Source organism: Silene latifolia, chromosome 10 (genome assembly GCF_048544455.1).
Source record: "Silene latifolia isolate original U9 population chromosome 10, ASM4854445v1, whole genome shotgun sequence".
NCBI classification, from domain to species: Eukaryota; Viridiplantae; Streptophyta; class Magnoliopsida; order Caryophyllales; family Caryophyllaceae; genus Silene; species Silene latifolia.
Genome location: NC_133535.1, coordinates 45,274,901 through 45,296,490, shown reverse-complemented (window position 1 = coordinate 45,296,490; position 21,590 = coordinate 45,274,901). Strand labels below are relative to the sequence as shown.

Sequence of the window (21,590 nt, the reverse complement as noted above, 5' to 3'; positions counted from 1 at the left end):
GGCCACCTCCTCTGCTGTGTCGCCTCTGACTGACCATGAGATGTCCGTCCTCTCCGAGCTTTTCGCTCGTGTCAACTTAATGAACACTAAGTTTGCTTATGACTCATCTCAATTTAACTGCAATGCAATTCTGAATGACTATGAGGAATTTGACTTGAGTGACTACCCACCTCACTTAGGCAAAGAACTTGACAAACGGGAAACCAGGACCCCCATCATTGAGGAGACCGAGCCTATTAACGTAGGAACCGACAACACACCTCAAGAACTTAGGATAGGGACAACCCTTGACCCCTCGGAAAGACAACAGTTCATTGACCTCCTCCACGAATACAAGGATATGTTCGCCTGGTCCTACAAAGACATGCCTGGGATTGATGATGTGACCATAACTAGAGCATATTTAGCCCCCGAATTAGCCTTGTTCCCATGATTTTTAGTGCATATTTGGGTCATTTATTGTCTTTAGTCCTTTGTTTTGCATATTCTTTGAGGTTTTGTGTCCTTGGTAGGAAAGGAGTGCAAACCTTGCATTTTCATGGCAAAATGAAGCTAAATTGATTGAATTCAATGACCAAGCATCAAAGAGAAGGCAAGATTAGAAGGCCTTTGTACATATTATAGTACATGGGCAATAATGAGAAAAGATCCTTGCATCCCCGGGGAAATCCTCAAGGATTTTATGAAGAAAAAGGAAGAAAAGAAGAAAGAAAGAAGCTGTAAGACAATCCGAGCGGATTGTCCACAAGACGCCCGTCCAAGAGGGGAAATCCGAGCGTCTTCCCCCTGTGGATGCCCGTCCAAAACACCCCAAATCCGCCCGTCTTCCCCATCTGGACGCCCGTCCAGAATCACCAGAATCCGCCCGTCCCGTGCCCTGGACGCCCGGATTCTCTAACAGCCATTTCGTCTTCTACAAGCTTCAAGGAAGGATGCTCATATTTTTCTAAGACCGGCGAAAAGGAGACCGGAGTCTCCCTAGAGACCGGCGATTCCTCAAGGACTTAATCGTCATTTAAGCCCTTAGTAAACCCTAATTTATGTAACTAATCCCCACTATAAATACCCCATTAGTCTAATTAGATTAGCATGTTCTTCTTAGCAATCTCTAGTGTAGTTAATATCAATCAAATCTCTCTTTAATCTTGCAATCAACATTTAATCAAGTTTTAATACAAGTTTCATTTCCTTAATCTCTCTCTTGTTCATCCTTTGTTTTGGGTAATTGAAGATTATTTGGGTTATTATTGGGAGATTGACAACCTTCCAATCTATCATCAAGTACTTCTATTATTCTTTGCTTTATTATTGGAATCATTAGTAGGTATAATTCTCTTAATCCCTTTTTAATTATTGTTAATCACTTTCATTTATTCATCATGTTTCACTTTGTTGGTATGATTGACAACCTTGCTAGCATGTTCAACATGATAATGAGTGAGTAGTTTCCTTATCTAGGGTTAATGGGTAATTAGGGGAAACCAACATGGGGGATGATTCATGCTTAAATTAATATGTTTTCATAGTTTATTTGCTTGCTTGTTATGATCTCAACTTATGCACATGTTATGTTTGATGAAATGCGAGCCTATGAATCCTTGCATTTTTTACCCATCACCTATCTTTTCAATGAGACTTGTAAGACATAAACCAACTCGAGCCTCATTAGACCATGCATATAGTTGAGTAGGGAAGATTAAGTCGACTTGTAGGTGTTGTACAATCTAATCGATTCGGCTCCGGGACCCAAACTTTCCTAGGATTGTAAGATATAAACCAACTCGATCCATCACAACAATAATTGCTTGCTTATAATTTGAGAATATGTTTGTATGATCAATTCCCATGAATCCCCTATGACCCCATGACACCCTAGTTCCTTTTATCAATTGTTTACATCCCTTTTTAATCATATTGCTAGTTTACTTTCATTGCTATTTAGTTTAGTGATCTTCTACTTCAAACCCCAAATTGTGACACCCTTAGACACCACTACTTGCAATAGAAAATCTCATCTCAATTCCCGTCCCTTGAGATCCGACCTTTAATTGCCTCTTTACTAATTGTAGAGTTGTTTGTGAAGTTATAAATTGTGTTTTGGTCTAGGTGCTCCTAACGACAAGTACTGAAAACTAAACCTCCTCGAGAGTCCGACAAAAAATGGCGCCGTTGTCGGGGACGGTGTTAACTTGATTTAGATTTTCTTATATTGTTATTAGTTGTGTCTTTCTTTGCCTTGGGGAAGTAAAACTCCTCAAGGTTTGTTCTAATTATTTTCGAGTTGTTTGATATTTTGCATGTCTAGAAGATCACAAGGTAACTTGTTACCCTTTGATCACGAAATTGAAAGGACTTTGACAACCAATAGAAGACTTGCTAGGAGAACTTTGAGAGGTATTGGTGAGGTTGTATATATTCAACCAAACACTATTGAGTTCACCAACCCTTTTGCAAGAGAAGGTGAGGGGAACCCAACACAAAATCAACCCACAATGCCTAAATTTTCATCACATTCCGTACCAACCAAGGAGAACCTACCCAATGGTACTCCCACACCACAACACTTAACCGGAAATTTCATTGCCAAATCCGCATTTATCCAATTAGTCGAAAGAAGCCATTTTGGGGGGATGCCTAGTGAAGACCCTCACTCTCACATGGAGACTTTTTGCGACTATTGTGATGCGATATCTCAAACCGGTGTAACTCAAGACCAAATTCGATGGGTCTTATTTCCTTTTTCTCTAATTGGCACCGCAAAACAATGGTTGAAAGGCCTTGATAAGGCTACTCTCGGAATTGATTCTTAGAAGAAATTGACTCTAGCTTTCTACAAAAAGTTCTATCCACCGGAAAAGACTAACATGCTAAGAGCTCAAATTACGGGCTTTAAGCAAAGAGATGAATAATCTTTGTATGAAGCTTGGGAGCGATTCAAAGGAATTTGTCACTCATGTCCTCACCATGGACTTAGCGAGTGGTTCTTGGTACAACAATTTTGGGACGCTCTTTATGAAGACTCAAGAAACATTCTCAACATGGGATCAAATGGAATGTTCACCGAAGTTGATGACAATCAAACTTGGAACAAGATTGAGGAAATGGCGGTCCATAATTCACAATATAGTAGGCCTCGTAAGGCTACTAGAGGAGAAAAGCATGAAGTGGACTCTATTACTCAATTGGGTGCTCAACTTAGTGCTCACATTGATACCATCAATTTGAAGTTTGAAAAAGCTATGGCTAGACTTGAAGAAGCCTCAAAATCACCAAAGCATCATGTTAATGCCATGACGGCATCTTCATCAATCCCAAGTGGGATATGTGAGAATTGTGGAACTTTGGGACATGACCAAAGTGAATGTAGGGGAACAAATGAACAAGTGAATGCTTTTCATGCATACAAGAGTGGTACCCCTTATTCCAATTATTACAATGAGAACACCAAATTCCACCCAAATCTCTAATACAAAAGCCAAAATGTTCAAAACCCTCAACCAACATACACCCCACCTCCCATGAGAAACCAAAATCAAAGACCCTTTTACAACAAAAACCAAGGCTACCAAAATCAAACTCCATACAATCAACAAAATGACCAATGTTTTGATGTTCAAAAAGCGGTCCTCCAAATGCAAAAGAATCAACAAGAGTTTTTCACTCAAATGCAAAAGGATAGTCAAGCAAAGGAAATCACCATCAACAACATCCTAGATCACACCAAAGTGTTGGAAACCCAATTGACTCCACTAGCATCTTCAAACTCACAAAGACAAAAGGGGCAATTACCACCTCAAAGTAATCCCCCAAGACATGAAATGGTTAGTGCCATTCACTTGAGAAGTGGTACAAGGTATGAGGCATCGAAGAAGCAAGTTGAGGATGAAGTTGTGGAAGCTAGTGACAAAGAAGAAATTGTGCAAAACTCCAAGGATGGAGAACCATCAAAAGAAGAATTTTCAAAGAAAAATGAAGATAAGACCAAGGAGAAGGAGCCCATTGTGATTAGACTTCCTTTTCCGAGTCGTCAAGCCAAGCCCAAATTTGATGACCAACTTGGAAAATTTATGGAGATTGTGAAGAATTTAGAAGTCTCAATTCCTTTTACGGAATTAATCAATCACGTGCCGGCCTATGAAAAAAACATGAAAGACATCCTCACGAAGAAGAAGTCGATCCGGAAGATTGAGACTATCGCCTTCACTAAGGTGAGTAGTGCAATACTTCAAGGGAGTTCACCTCCAAAACTTAAAGATCCGGGAAGCTTCTCAATACCGTGTACCATTGGCGACACCACGATCAACAAAGTCTTATGTGCATTCGGATGTGCTCCTAACGACAAGTAAGAGTTGGGAAATTTTTCATCCCAGTGGATGTGCTCCTAACGACAAGTACTGAAAACTAAACCTCCTCGAGAGTCTGACCAATTGACAGGGAAATTGCAGAGCACCGTATACCGATTAAACCCGGAGCTAAACCCATGAAGCAAAAACTGCGCCGGAAGCGCCCTGAATGGGCCCTAAAAATCAAGGAAGAAGTGGATAAACAGTTCAAGGCTGGTTTCATCAAAGTGTCTGAATATTCTGACTGGGTGGCCAACATTGTTCCTGTACCAAAGAAAGACGACTTCCCTTTGCCGCATGTTGACATTCTGGTGGACAATACTGCCGAGCATGCTCTCCTATCATTCATGGACGGGTATGCTGGGTACAACCGGATCAAAATGGCTAAGGAAGACATGCACAAGACTGCATTCACTACACAGTGGGGTACATATTGCTACACAGTCATGCCCTTCAGCCTCATCAATTCCAGAGCAACCTATCAAAGAACCGCTACCACTCTCCTACATGATATGATGCACAAGGAGGTAGAGGTATATGTCGATGATATTATCATCAAATCAAGAGAACGGGACAACCACATCCACGCCCTCCGGAAATTCTTCGCTCGTCTGCGGAAATATAACATGAGACTAAATCCTCAGAAATGTGCATTCGGAGTCACCTCCGGAAAGCTCTTGGGACATGTCGTCAGCAAAAGAGGCATTGAGATTGATCCAACCAAAATCATAGCCCTTCAACAAATGCCTCGGCCTAAGAACGAGAAGGAGATTCGGGGATTTCTCGGTCAGGTTGAATACATCAGCCGCTTCATTGCCAAGCTCACCATGATTTGCGAACCCATATTCAAGAAACTTCAAGCCTCCGATCACACCGATTGGGACGACGACTTTCAAAAGGCCTTTGACAGGATAAAGGACATCCTATCCAAACCTCTTGTCCTCATGCCACCTCAACAAGGGATCCCTTTATCCCTATACCTGACTGTCACCGACACAGCCATGGGAGCAATGTTAGCACAAACGGTCAACGGCGAAGAGCGAGCCATCTACAACATAAGCAAAAAGTTCATCGAGTACGAGACAAGGTACACCCAACTGGAAAAGACATGGCTTGCCCTAGTATGGTCAACAAAGAAGCTGTGACATTACATGCTCAGCTACACAGTCCACATCTACTCCAAGATGGACCCCGGTCAAATACATCTTCGAAAACCCCGTACTAAACGGAAGGCTGTCTAGGTGGACACCCATGCTGTCCGAGTTTGATCTCAAGTTTGTACCCCTCAAGGTTATCAAGGGAAGGGCAGTCGCCGATTTCCTAGCAGAGAATCCCGTCAACGAGGATCCAACTACCAACACATGGTCACTTCCTGACGAGGACATCCTTTGTGCCAACACCGATGCATGGGACCTATACTTCGATGGTGCATCTAATATGAGAGACTTCGGGGTAGGAATCCTTCTAATATCACCAGAGGGAGAACATGTTCCGATCTCGGTCAAGCTAGACTTTGCCGTCACTAACAATGCCGCCGAATATAAAGCATGCCTCATCGGCCTTCAAGCAGCTATCATACTTGGTATCAAGAGACTGAGGGTCCACGGCGATTCCTCGCTCATCATCAATCAGGTGTCCAGATCATGGAAAATCCGAAGTGACAGCTTAGCTCCCTACCGAGCGAAAATCAATCAAGAGGCCGAGTTCTTCGACCAAGTCGTCTACTTCCACTTACCACGAGAAGAAAATCAATTTGCCGATGCCCTGGCAAAACTTGCCGCGCTCGTCAATATACCTAATGACCTGACGTCGATGCCCCTATGTGTCGAGAGAAGGAGCGAGCCAGCTCACATCTGTGCCATCAACAACAACGAGGAAAACCATGTCGAACCCTGGTACCAAGCCATCCTCAATTAAAAAACCAAAAACAAATTCCCTCCCAACTCTGATCCAAGAGGACAAAGAGCCATCCGTTTAATTGCATCACAATTCGTGATAAACCAAGACCAATTATACAAAAGAACACCCCAAGGGGTTCTCCTCCTTTTCATCGACCATCACAAAGCCAAAAAGTCATGGGAGAGGTCCACGATGGAGAATGTGGCCCTCACATGAGCGCAATGATACTGACCCAAAAAATCATACGGTTAGGGTACTACTGGACCACCATGGAAGCCGATTGCCGTAACTACATCAAACATTTCCACAATTGCCAAATCTTCGCCAACATACAACACATACCACCATCCCTTTTATACACCATGACATCACCCCGACCTTTCTCAACCTGGGACATCGTCATCATCGGGAAAGTCAACCCGATAGGCACCAAGGGGCATTGCTTCGTCCTCGTCGCCATCGACTACTTCACCAAATGGATAGAAGTGCAGTCATATGCAGTCTTGACCGCCAAACAAGTGGCCAAGTTCATCCAAAACAGCATCATCTGCAGATATGGGGTACCCCATGAAATCATCAACGATCAAGGCTCTCACTTCCGGGCGGAAACACAAACAGGCGCCACACCCTTCTTCCTAGCGTACGGTATGGAGGCGGTTCAGCCGGTAGAGTTAGAGGTCCCATCTCTACGCATCCTGCTGGAGAGTCAAGTCCCTAAGGCGGAATGGACCCGTCGAAGGTACGAGCAACTCACTCTTCTAGGTGAGCGGCGGCTCAACGACTTGTACAACGTCCAGCTATACCAACGGCGTATACAACGGGAACAAGAAGGTTAAACCCAGGAACATCAAGGAAGGCGACTTGGTCCTCAAGTCAATCCGAGCACCATTACCCGTCGATCCGAGGGGAAAATTCAAACCCAACTGGGCCGGGCCATAACTGGTCAAGAAAATACTTTCGGGGGGCGCAGTGAGACTGAGTGACCTAGATGGGGAGGATTTTACAAACCCGACCAACCTAGACCAACTCAAGAAATACTACCCTTGAACCATGGCAACCAACGACCTCACCCTAGTTTTACAACTAGCAACCAGCTTAACCCTTTTCAAGTCAAGTTCCTCAAACGCGTTCTGATTTGAAATTGCATGTTTTATCGAGCCTAAGTTGCGGCACCTTGCCCGTTTCGAATGCCCTTTGATCTGTCAAAGGCAACATCCATTTGCACTAAAATAAAAATCTCCTGAACTACGAGCATGGTTTGATTTCACCTTTTCAGGTGGATACGTAGGCAGTCCTTCTTATATATGAGGGATACAGCCACAAAACCCAATCAAAATTTATAAAATATTTCGAACTACGATCATGGTTTGATTTAACCTATTCAGGTGGATACGTAGGCAGTCCTTTCTTACACAAGAAGGATACAACCAGCCCCATAATAAAAAAAAAAGCACATACAAAAATAAACATCACCCATATCAACCTCTAAAAAAAAAGGGATCAACATTCCCTTTCCCATAAAAATACAAAAAAGAAGCCTTTGTCCCTTCCTACAAAAATCCCACCTCCTAAGTGCAAATGTTTAGGATGATTCAAGCCAAATTGCCTTTACAAAATGGATGGAAGAAACGAGCGTTCGACACAAGCAATCCTCTTATTTAATTAATAATGGGAGTGATTACGATTTCAACAACAAATAAAGCTCGACAAGTCTACAGCTTGTCAAAGCTAAGGTGTCGGCTAAAACACCTTACATAATAAAACTAGCACAAAACACACAAAACATAGCTAGTACAACATAATAAAAAACTCACAATAATAATACAACATAATAATAAAGTGGTTAATGGAGGTCTTCATTCTTCCATTCTACCATTGCATTTTCCCTCGGGGTACATCTTCCCCTTGTTCTTCTTGTTGGCCCGCCTAGCATGGATTTCCTCCTCGGAACGGATCCTCAATGGATCTACAACAGCGACGGCCTCCGGTCTCTTGCATGACCCCATGGTCGGCCCAAAACGAGCCCATGCACGGCTCACTAAATTTTTGGGACCCGAGCTTCTCCTCTTTGGTGGCCTCATCACATCCGGGCTAACTCCATCAACATAGTCCTCAAAGAAGGCACGCTTGGCCTTGCCAACCTCTCGATACTTCAAGTCGATGACCTCGTCCTTACGATATTTGGACCTTTCTTCCAAGGACGAAGCTCTTGACCACTTGACATAAGAGGGAGTCACGCATGTCGTGGCAACTGGGTTTGGTACCTCCCAAAGCGGTCGGGTAGCCCACCATCTTTCGAAGACCTCCACAAGCTCGGAGTTCCGAAAATCATTCTCTTGGACAAGGGTATCTTGAGCAGGCACCTTTTGTTGACGCCCCATTTGACTCATGAGCCTTTCGGGATAGATGAAGGAAGCAACCTTCAAACCCACCACCATCAAAGAACGAGGACTAGCACCCGAAGCGGGCGACCCCGTGAAGGACCTCAAGTGCCACCATGGTACCACCCAACGGATATGAGGACCACCCTCCTACGCCAATCTTGCGGCCCAATAAGCCTTGGTGGAAGCAAAGCTATCCGAGTACAACTTCTTCCTCATAGTAAGGTGACGGAAGGAATAAGAAGAAGAATCAACCGGAGGCTCTACATACTTTAGCCTCTCCAATAGCCACACTTGGAGGATCCTTGGCGATCCAAATGAGGGAGCTTCTCCACAAGAGCCCTTCTTGTCCAAGGCTTCGATGATATCGCCAAGCACCAACCATGATGGATCCCTACCATGCTCCATTTGTTCAACCACATGCACGAGGGTCATGCTATCATAGCATTTTGGCCCCTTCTTCTTTAAAACATCAACAAATAGGTATACGTGGACAAGGCAAAAGGCAAGTGCCCTTCTCCTAGCCACCTCCGAAACATTGGCATCCAATCGGTTTGTGTAGATACCTAATTTCTGCACCTCCCGCAAACCACCCGGTGATGATTGGGCCGCATGTTTGGTACGCGGAACGATTTGTGACAGTTCGTAAGTTTATCGTCAAGTGATCGCTCAAACATTTATGTCTACCTCTTAAATGTCATCTACGTGCCGATACGGTCGTTTAGAGTACATTTGGAGTCCAGGCCTAAAACCGTCTTCATTTTATGACAACCGTTAAAATGCCGAGTCGGAATGTTCTGGAATGTTCCGGATATTTCTATTCCATATTTTATAAATCTTTTAATCTTTGGTAAACAATTTCTCGTAATATTCACACAAAATATTAAGGAAAACCAAATTATTCCGTTATTCCATAAACTAAACACGGAAATCTTTCTTCCGCAGGAGGAAACCACTTGGGAATAGACGCAGCAGGTGTTGCACCTCTTCCAAGAGACGCAGTGCCTGCTGCGCCTCTTTCCAAGTCCTTTTCTGCGTATGTTTTCGTATCTTTTCATATCTTTTCGAGATTCACTTCCAAAGTCTCTCCGAAAAACCCTACTTCCTCCACGTGATTAGTATAAATAGAGACCTTTGGTCTCACATGTTTCTCACGCGAGTGTCCGCCCTTCTCTTGTCCCTTTGCATTCTAGACCACGTTCTTACTTTTTGGCGTCTACGTGCTTGAACTTTCGACCACGTAAGCTCAGATCTTTCTGAGTACCAGCCTCGTTTTGTATGACCGACCAATTCAACCAACTCCACCATAATCAACTTTAATCAATCTTAATCGTTTTTCCTCTTACGAGGGCACTTTCGTTACATTCGAGTCGAGCATCACTAATCGTAAACTTAGTTCATCTCGTTTCGTCAAACATGTAAGACTGAGGGTGTAAATCTCTCTTTTATTTATTGTTATTTATCTTTTGCAATCATATTGTAAGGTTTATGTCGAAAATACAATTAAAACTGATTTCTAAAACCCTTTGCTTAAAACCTTTTTACGGATTATCAGAGGACAACCGTCGAGAAAGGACGCAACAACTGCTGCGCCTCTTCGAAGGGACGCAGTACCTGCTGCGCCTCTTCGTGAGGCTGCCGCAGTTCCTGCTTCCTTTCTTCCTCCTTCGTCTTTTGTTCGTCCTTTTGTTTTTCACTTTGTTTTCGAATGTTCATTGTTTCATTAACACGACAATTTAAGCATGATAATTTTAACCTGTAATTCATAATTCTTCATAATTAATTCATCTCACAAATTCCAGACTTAAATCCCAAGTAACCAATATTTGCGGGTTTTCGTCATTAAAGTCAAATCCGGGTTGTAGAAATTCGATTCGTTCATGTTGAGTTTCTGGAATTCGATCTTTGATATATTCTAACCTGTTTATTATCATATTCATCATTAGTCCGTCATTAATTCATCGTATTTAACCTAATTAGTTCATTAATTTGTTAATTAATCTCTTTAATCTTGTAAATAATTCATCCTAATTAGTTTCATCCATGTTTATTGCTTTCATGACCGTTAATCACATGTAAATAACCTATTAATCACTTCCATCCGAGTAAATAATATTAATCAATCATTAAATTCACCAACGAACATTAACGACTTGCAATTCCGGCTTCACAGCCAGAACTGAGCCAAGGAACAGACGCAGCGACTGCTACGCCTCTTCCAGGGGGCGCAGCTCTGCTGCGCCTATTCCTGGCTGATTTCTGTCTCTGAACTCCCGTGTTGCCTCGATCTAGTTTATTTGATTACGTAATTAATTAACTATTATTCGTATTACCACCCTAATAATCTGTTCATTTATTTATTCTTTCTTTTCCAAATTATCCATTTTAGATGTATTTTCGACATAAATCATTAACCCGATGTAATTATTGTAATTTTCTTTATTGTATTTTTTTTCATTATTGTATTATTATTGTATTCCTTTTATTGTATCACTTGTATGCTTTCACATGTAATTGAACTTAAAATCCCGATTCGACCTAATTGTATGCTAAATTAATTATTTACTGACTTAGTATTAATTCTCACATGTTAGGATTAAAACGTTGGATGTTGCATTGCATGCATATAATCGACAATATATCGAGTATAGATAATTTCCCTAATCATTAGTATAGGCCGCTATCGAGGCGGGCGGGATTAGGTATTCGATCAAAAGAGCTTCCTAATACGTACCTTCACCCCTTACTCCAGATCTCTGTGAACATCCGTGTTCATTGGCATCCACGAGAGTCATTCTAGACATAGAATGCTAAGGGTAACGAGTTCTTGGTGTTCATGTCACTACTTTGTGTCTTTACATGGCACGAGGTATTCGAACGGTTTCCAATTTTCCACAATAAATTGGTGGCGACTCCACAAATGCAAACGGTTGTTCTTTCCCAAGCGCCCCCGTGGGCCCATTGTCCACAGTTTGGCAACTCCGTTGGGGATAATACACTTACGTGTAGCCAAAAGGGTGAAACTTGAACAAGGTTAGGGAATAGTTTGTACAAGACAATTGTCGGTTTTCATAACTCGGTCTTCCTAGACCGTTTATTCGGCTTTCCTAGGCCCAACCCAACCCATTTGACCAATCGTCCCGTCTAAACGGTCCTAATTCTTATTTGGACCTAAGGATGGATAACGATTGACGTCATCCATACCATGGTGCTTACTCTTGTTTGTATCAAGGACTTTCACTACTTGAGGAAATGGACTAGGAATCGGCCTTACTCTTGTTTGGTACGAGCCTCTCCACAGACTTCGGGTTTGATAGTTCGGTATGGCAACCCACCCTTTAAACCAAAACCCTTTTAAATGCACTCAGCATCCCGTTATAATGCGTGTATATTGTTTGTACCATACGTGATCACCCTTTTTTCTAAACAAAACCATGACGATTTTTGTAAAATTCAAAATCCTTCTTTAACATGTAAAATTTCGAAAAATTGGGCCTAACATTAGCGCAAAACAAGCCGAAACTCTGTCCAATTGTCAAGTCAAAATTCGGGCCTCAAAACCCATTTCAAAACCTCACTTCGAGTCCACTCCTACAACTACACTAAAGTTGACCAGGACCAACATTTTTCAAACTTTGTCATTTCCTCAAAGCTCACTAACACAAGTGGCACACTCCCACTTCACGAGTCAAAACATTTCTTTTCAAGTAAGCGTGCTAGAGTGGTCGATCGTGTTTTGATTCATCGTCGATCTCTTATTCAGTTTCCAAGATGCCTGGAACAAGCGACGTGAACTTCAATCAACTCCAAGATAGTAATGATTAAATCCTAACCGCGCTAGCTCGTCTCCAAGTTACTCAAGACCAAGTGTATGATCGCCTTGACACCATTGAGGGCCGAATATATGTCGTAGAAACGAGGATGCCTCCTCGAGAAAGTGAAATCGTTGATGACTTCGTGAATGACTTCGGGGATGAAAACCCTCCCATGGGTATGACTGCAGCTGAGAAACGACTCCAATACTTAGAGGAGCAATTGATGTATCTTAAAGGGGATAACATTTATAGGGAGAATAATCGCAAGTATGAGGCCGTGAGTTCCAAGTTACCAACCAACTTCAACATGGCGGATATCCCTAAATTGAAGGGTACCCTTTGAACCATATCCGTGCCTTCAAGGATTACATGTCTATCAAAGGCATTAAACCCGAGATATTCTTAAGGATCTTTCCTTCATCTCTTGACACCATCCCAAAACAATGGTTCTATTCGCTAGATCACAAGAAAATCGCTACTTGGGATGATGCCGCAATCGAGTTTGCTAAACAATATGCGGATAATGCTGAAATCCAAGTCAACATGCGCACTTTAGAGGTTCTTACCCAAAATGACAAAGAAGGTTTCACCGATTTCCTAAGTCGGTGGAGGAAGACTAGTACTCAACTTGTTGAATGTTCGGATGAGGCTACCCTTGTGGAGAAATTCGTGGACAACCTAAAGCCCATCTATGAAAATCATTTGAGGTATCAAAACATCAAGACTTTCAAAGATTTGACCGTACTAGGGACAAGGATCGAAGATGACATTCGTAAAGGGCTCTTGTCCAAAAGGATAGGTCATGGATATCAAGGCTCAACAAGTCATTCTTACGGCTCTACTAGCAAGACTGATGAAGTTAACCTCCTTGAGCCATCTAAGAAGAGTACCCCTCCAAGGAAATTCACAAATCTAGGGGACACATATTCCAACGCTCTGAAAAGATTGATGAAAAATGGGAAACTTCAACCCATAGGCCCTACACCCGAACCAGAAAAGAAACCCAAGTTCTGGGATGAGAATTCATACTGTGAATACCATAGAGGTAAGGGACATGATACAGAGAAATGCTACAAATTGAAAAATGTACTTCAAGACATGATTGAAGACGGTCGCCTACCAATACCACCTGGAGGTAAGCCTAACAACACTAAGAATTCTCTTGGAGTTCTAGTGATTACAAATGAAAAATATACCATAGATTGTTCACATCTCATTTCCCCAGTCGAAGATGAAGTTCATGCAATAGAAAATGAAGGGAACTACTCCACCATTTCCCCAACCATCACTGATTTCATCGCATGGGCAAAATGTGTGGATAGACAAGTCTTGGAACTGGAGAGTGCAGTGGCAACCTTACGGGGCCCCAACGCCACACCTAAAAAACGTGCACCACTATTTTTCTCTCAAAACACCACAATGCAAGAAGTAGTAGCCACGGTTGATGAACTAGTCGACCAAATTATCCAATTAGAAGTTGAAATCATAAGAATGAGGGAGCTTTCTACTATCAATGGAATATGAGCCGACGATGACGAAGATATGTATCTCACTGAACACTACTTAGTCAAAATCAGTGAGGAAATAGTCCAGAATTGTGAAGATCAAGATGTAGATCACCTCACTCGTTCAGGACGCCCATACCAAAATACTTCTCAAAATGGTCCCATAGCAAACGGTCCAACCAATGTAGTCACACCAAGTGATAATGAAGAAGGCTCTACCGACCATCTACTAAAGCAACTACAAAAGACAAAGGCTGATCTTTCAGTCTGGCAACTAGTGTCAAGCTCATTCCCACATCGCCAAGCTTTGCTGCAAGCTTTGGCCAAACTAAATGTGGCACATAACTCCACACCCGACGACGTGGTCAACTTGGTCTTCCAAGAATCACCAAAGCTAAGTAATCCTATTACTTTCTCGGATGAGGATTTGCCACTCTTCGGCGCTAGTCATAACTTGGCTCTTTATATCACCGTCACTTGCTTAAAGAAGAATGTGCCAATGACCTTAGTAGATGATGGCTTTGCGGTCAACGTCATACCCTGAAAACGGAATATAAATTGGGCATGAAAGAATCAGATTGGACTCCTACCAATCAAGGTGTTCGCGCATATGATGGTACACGACGATGTTGGAATATGTGTCCTCCGACAATAATGCGATCACAACTGTTGATCATGATGATCACATGTTTAAGTCTCATTCTAAGGAATACACTTGGGAAGTAAAATTTTACTGTCAACTGGTCCACACATATCGGTAATGATTGGCTGACTAGAGTTTGACATTACTGTCGTGCGACGGTGGTGATCAGTTGATCCCCTTAGGTCATACCTAAAGGGTAACACTCTTAATTGATTATTTAATTGATCGCATGACGATACAGGTTAATTAAATTACTTAAAATTGACGGATGATTTTGGAAGTAATATTTACGTATCTCATTATAATTTGATTAAATAAGATACGGTCTAAGTGATCGAATTGTTTTATTACTTAGATGAAATTATTGTTTAAGGAAACAATTGCATTTGAATGAATAATTATTATAAAATACAAGATGTTGTGATTTATAATTGGTAAATTATTTTGGTACAAGTAATTATGAATTACTAAGTCGATTTTGTATATGACGTATTTTTATTAATGCGTTGATTTTTAATATGTTAAAAATGCATAACAATTTTACATGACATGTGACATGTGACAAATTGACAAATTGACAAAGATAAAATGGAATCCATTTTATCTCAAATGGACCGAAATAATGGAGTATTAGGATAAATATTATGTTGATTAATTAAGTGGAAAACATAATCATTTTTTCCTAAACCTAGCCATGCATACCTAGTGCCTCTTGTGAAGAACACCTTGCTCATGCATTGGGCATCAAACCCCCCCCCCCCCTTACCCGGTTTTGTCTATAGAGAAAGGCAATGGGTTTTCTCTATAATTTGCCTAATACACTACTTAAAAGTTTAGTGCATTATTATTCATTCAACCATCTAAAATAGAGTTTTAGAGAGATAAAATTCTTCCTCTTTCTCCCTTCTCGTAGCCGAATATTAAGAGAACAAAATAATATTTTTGGGTCAATTTTATTCAAATTAATATTGTTCTAGTATCAATAATATTAATTTTATTTAGAGGTTACCTTGGGTATTATTCTTTGGGAGGGATTCTATACTTAAATCCTTGTTCATCCAATATTTGGAGAGCTCAAGAACAAGTGAGTAGGAGAACTCACTTGTGCCCAATAATCCGAAATATCCAATATAAGAATGATGATTTCTTCTTTATTCTTAATATTGTTTGCATGCATAAGATCAACATTTAATTTTATGACTAAATTAATTTGAAACATATATGAATATGTAAAGTAATGAGATATAGATTTCTAACAAGCGGTATCATAAGCCTTAGGTTGTTTGCATGCAAATCCGTTATAGTTTTTCCGAGTTATACGATTAACATATAAAACTTATAAATTTGTGTTTATTATGATATATCACGAAATCAATTTTGCATGTTAAAGTTTCTGATCCTAAAATGAATTTAGGATATTTTGGTTAATTTATGGATTTTTATTGTTCATTTTATATTATAATGGCATTAAAAATGTGATTTTATGATAAAAATGTCATTTTCGGACTAAAATTAGCTAAACTTCGAATTTTTCAGTGGTTTTTGGATATGTTTTCACATATATTATTTTTAGATGACCTGTAAATTTTCATAAGTTTTGGAGTTTTATGCTCGAAATATGGATTTTTCATGATAAAAATCGAATTTAAATGAAAAATGGGTTAATATGAGATAAATTTCGAATCTGGTCATAGAAATTTAGTATGTTGTCACATGCAATTTTAAAAGATGTGTTTAAAATAATTGGCTATAATGAAGTCTTTATGCATGATTTATGAATTTTTGATGAAAAAATAACATAAATAGTGACTTAATTAGTGAATAATTGCTAAAACATACTTCATGACTAAGGAAAAACATCACATGTTGCATTTTATTACCTATTTCAGATATAAAATTGAAAAGTTGATAAATATAATTTTTCTCATGTTTTTGTGATTATATTTGATAAATCCGATAAACCGCAACAATGTTTTTCCCGATAAATTTTCGAAATTTTTAACCTAAGTTTTTAGACATTATTAGTGTCATGGTTTTTTTTCCAGAATGTTCATGAGTTTAAATTTCAAATTTCAAATTTATTTGAAATTTTTATGATTTATTTGGAGTTTATGGCATTTTATTGTAATTTTGAGTCCATTAATGAACAATTTTTAAGTAATATAAGTTAATTATAGTCAAATTGTTAGTGGAGACTAATTTTGAGTCCTAAGTTGGTTAGGGTAATTAACTTGTGCATAAATATGATTTTATGTAATTATAGTGATTTCAAAAGGTTAAATCACGCAAATTCGTAAAAACCGATTAATATACGATATTGGCTCCTTAAAGGCGATTTAGCATAAAATTGGGCATGTTCATACATATTATAATGCTGCATTTTATTTATGATTGTCATAATTTTATTTTATGTAATTTTATTTTATGTAATTTTACTTAGTATGGCCTTAGTTTTTAATTGTATTACCCGAAATGTATGGGAATATCGATTCGGTTGTAATTTATTGTGATCTCGTATCACCGTTTTGTAATTTAATAGATTTATTTTATTTTAATTACATATGTATAATAGGAAATTATGTAATTTGTTATGTAATTTATTTATTTCGGAGTTCCTTGAAGACGGTGTCACTCGAGAAGGCGATCCATAAAGACGGCGTTACCTCGAGATGCGTGCCAAAACCGAAGTTCAAGGGACCAATGGAGTTGGTTTCCGAATATGTAATAGTTAATTAGATTTTCTATTTTAGGAAGGTCATACTAGGATTTAATTTATGCTTTGCATTTTATTTATATGTTGCATGCATCGCTAAATCGCCATAACTAAAACATTCATTGTCATTTTAATCGAGTTTATCGACCGTGTCAATTATAATTATCGTAGTTCACCGCTTTAGTTCACATAAAACGTGATAGATAATAAATTGACATGACCTCTCGCTAAAAATAAACAATTGAGACTTAGCCTTACCAAAAAGTAGAAACCATGAAAACCTATTTCGTGAGGGAGTGCACTCGGCCACACCGGGGTACAAACCTTGTTACGTAGGGGAAGTGGGTGATAAATGTCTATACACCGAATTTATATTAATAAGGGGTATTTCGGCACACCGTGCTCTAAGTTGATATGAGTTTGGATCATGGACACATTTATTCGAAATTTGGGTTGAACTCAACGAAAGTATTCACGACGATTTCCGGATGTGTTTCGGGCTAGAGATAAATATTAATGTAATTTTATCGACCAAGAGTTCTAAAAGTAGAATCGATTAAAAGGTTAATCCACCAAGTTATATTGATAAAGGGTATTTCGGCACACCGTTGTTGGAATATGTGTCCTCCGACAATAATGCGATCACAACTGTTGATCATGATGATCACATGTTTAAGTCTCATTTTAAAGAATACAATTGGGAAGTATTTATACTGTCAACTGGTCCACACATATCGGTAATGATTGGCTGACTAGAGTTTGACATTACTGTCGTGCGACGGTGGTGATCAGTTGATCCCCTAGGTCATACCTAAAGGGCAACACTCTTAATTGATCAATTAATTGATCGTATAACGTTACGAGTCAATTAAATTATTTAAATTTGACGGACGATTTTGGAAGTAATATTTACGTATCTCATTGAAATTTGATACGGTCTGAGTAATCGAATTGTTTCATTACTCAGATGAAATTATTGTTTAAGGAAACAATTGAAATTGAATGAATTATTATAAATACAAGTTATTGTGATTGGTAAAATATTTTGGTACAAGTAATTATGAATTACTAGGTCGATTTTTATATATGACGTATTTTTATTAATACGTTGATTTTTAATATGTTAAAAATACATAACAAATTTATGTGACATGTGATATGTGACATATGACAAATTGACATTTTGACAAAGATAAAATGGAGTCCATTTTATCCTCTTGACCGAAATATTGGAGAGGATTAGGAAAATATTAGGTTAATTGTATTAGTGGAAAACATAATCATGTTTACCTAATACTAGACTTGCATGCCTACATATTCTTGTGAAGGCAACCATGAGCATGCATTGGCTCCCTTGTTCCTCCTCTCCCACCCGGTTTTGGGAAGAAAACCATGTTGGTTTTTCTTCTTATTTTTGCCTAATGTTCACTAATATACTCACTTGTGATAATTATTCATTCATTCATCCAATAACAAGTTTTTAGAAAGATAAAAACTTCCTCTATTCTTCTTCTCTCTCAACCGGTTTTGATAGAGAAACCAAATATTTTTGGGTCAATTTTTATACAAAATTAGTATTATTCTAGTATTAATAATATTAGTTTTATTAAGAGTTTGTCTTGGGTATAAATCCTTGGGAGGGATTCTCTTCTTGAGTCCTTATTCATCCATTAAGGAAAGCTCAAGAACAAGAGAGTAGGGAACTCTCTTGGGCCCTTTTTGATCCGAAAAACCAAATGTAAGGATGAATATTTCTTCTTTATTTTGTTCATTGTTTGCATGCATAAGATCACTATTTAATTTTATGAGTAAATTAACAAAAACATATATGAATATGTTAGTATATAGATCTACTTTTCTTTCAATTGGTATCAAGAGCCTTGGTTGTTTGCATGCAAATCGGTTAAAAGTTTTTCCGAGTTATACGATTAACATATAAAACTTGTTAAATTTGTGTTATTATGATATATCACGAAAATCATTATGCATGTTAAAATTTCTGGTCCTAAAATGTTTTTAGGATATTTTGGTTAATTTATGGTTTTTTATTGTTCATATTATATAATAATGGCATTAAAAATATGATTTTATGAATAAAATGTCATTTTCGGACTAAAATTAGCTAAACTTCGAATTTTCCAGTGATTTTTGGATATGTTATCACATATATTATTTTGAGATGACCTGTAAATGTTCACAATTTTTGGACTTCTTATGCTCGAAAAATGGATTTTTCATTATTAAAATCGGATTTAGATGAAAAATAGGTTAATATGAGATAAATTTCGAATCTGGTCATAGAAATTTAATATGTTGTCACATGAAATTTTACAAGATGTGTGTAAAATAATAGGCTATATTGAAGTCTTTATGCATGATTTATGATTTTTTGAAGAAAAATAGCATAAATAGTGACTTAATTAGTGAAATATTAATAAAACATACTCTATGACTAAGGAAAAACATCACATGTTGCATTTTATTATCTTTTTCAGATCTAAAATTTAAAAGTAGATGAATATAATTTTTCTCATGTTTTTATGATTATTTTGTTAAAACCGATAAACCGCAACATTGTTTTTCCGGATAAATTTCGAAATTTTTAACCTAAGTTTTTGAACATTATGAGTGTCATGGTATTTTTCCAGAATGTTCATGAGTTTAAATTTCAAATTTTGAATTTATTTGAAATTTTGTGATTTATTTGAAGTTTATAGCACTTATTATAATTTTAAGTCCATTAATGAACAAATTTTAGTAATATGAGTTAATTATGGTCAAATAATTAGTGAAGACTAAATTTTGAGTCCTAAGAGGTTAGGGTAATTAACTTATGCATAAATATGAATTTATGTAATTTTGGTGATTATAAAATGTTGAATCACGCAAATCTGTAAAAACCGAGTAATATACGATATTGGCTATTTAAAGGCGATTTAGCATAAAATTGGCATGTTCATACATATTATAATGCTGCATTTTCTTTATGATTGTCATAATTTTATTTATGTAATTTTGAATTATGTAATATTTACTTAGTATGGCCTTAGTTTTTAATTGGTATTACCCGAAATGTATGGGAAATATCGATTCGGTTGTAATTTTATTGTGATCTCGTATCACCGTCTTGTAATTTAATAGATTTATTTTATTATAGTTACAAATGTATAATAGGAAATTATGTAATTTATTATGTAATTTTATTTATTCCGGAGTTCCCAAAGACGGATTTCTTCAAGATGGCGATACATAAAGACGGTGTTACCTCGAGATGCGTGACACAACCGAAGTTCAAGGGATCAATGGAGTTGGTTTCCGAATATGTAATAGTTAATTAGATTTTCTATTCTAGGAAGGCCATACTAGGATTTTTTTTTTATGCTTTGCATTTTATTTATATGTCGCATGCATCGCTAAATCGCCATAACTAAAACATGCATCATCTTAATCGAGTTCATCGACCGTGTCAAATACAATTATCGTAGTTCACCGCTTTAGTTCACTTAAAACGTGATAGATAATAATTTGACATGACCTCTCGCTAAAACAAATCAATTGAGACATAGCCTTACCAAAGAGTAGAAACCATGAAAACCTATTTCGCGAGGGAGTGCACTCGGCCACCCCGGGGTACAAACCTTGTTACGTAGGGGAAGTGGGTGATGAATGTCTATCCACCGAATTCATGTTGATGAGGGTTTCATCGGCTACCCCGTGCCCAAGTTAATATGGGTTTGGATAATGGACACATTTATTCGAAATTTGGATTGAACTCAACAAAAGTTTTTGATAAGGGTTTCATCGGCTACCCCGTGCCCTTGTCGGATGTGTTTTGGGCTATAGATAAATATTAGAGTAAATTTATCGACCGAGAGTTCTAAAAGTAGAATCGATTAAAAGGTTAGTCCACCGAGTTATATTGATAAGGGTTTCATCGGCTACCCCGTGCCCGAGTTGATATGAATTTGGATCTCGAAATCATTTATTATAGTTGGGTAGAGGTCACTATATAAATGCTCATATCTTGTTAATTTATTTACAAGTATGATTTAAAACACAAATGTTAATATTTCCTTTCCTCCATACTTGTAGTTCATTACAATGAATCCATCAAACGCTACCGCACCGATAACTATTGAGTCATACCACAATGTTTTGACGACGTTTGCTCCAACAATGATTTCGACACTACTAGAGAACTTCATTTTGGGATAGGTTCAGATGGAAACCTTAACTTCATCACCTCTTCTAAACTACCTACTACTACTAGATCTCGTGTGAGCCCGTCTCA

General features: G+C 38.5%; 1 non-coding gene across 1 annotated transcript; it reads right to left on the bottom strand.

Moving 5' to 3' along the window:
• Window positions 1–2,864: 2,864 nt before the first annotated feature.
• On the bottom strand, window positions 2,865–2,971 carry LOC141610231 (small nucleolar RNA R71). Its single transcript, XR_012528129.1, has one exon. It is a non-coding gene; the product is annotated as a small nucleolar RNA R71 (small nucleolar RNA).
• Between the last annotated feature and the right edge of the window lie 18,619 nt (window positions 2,972–21,590).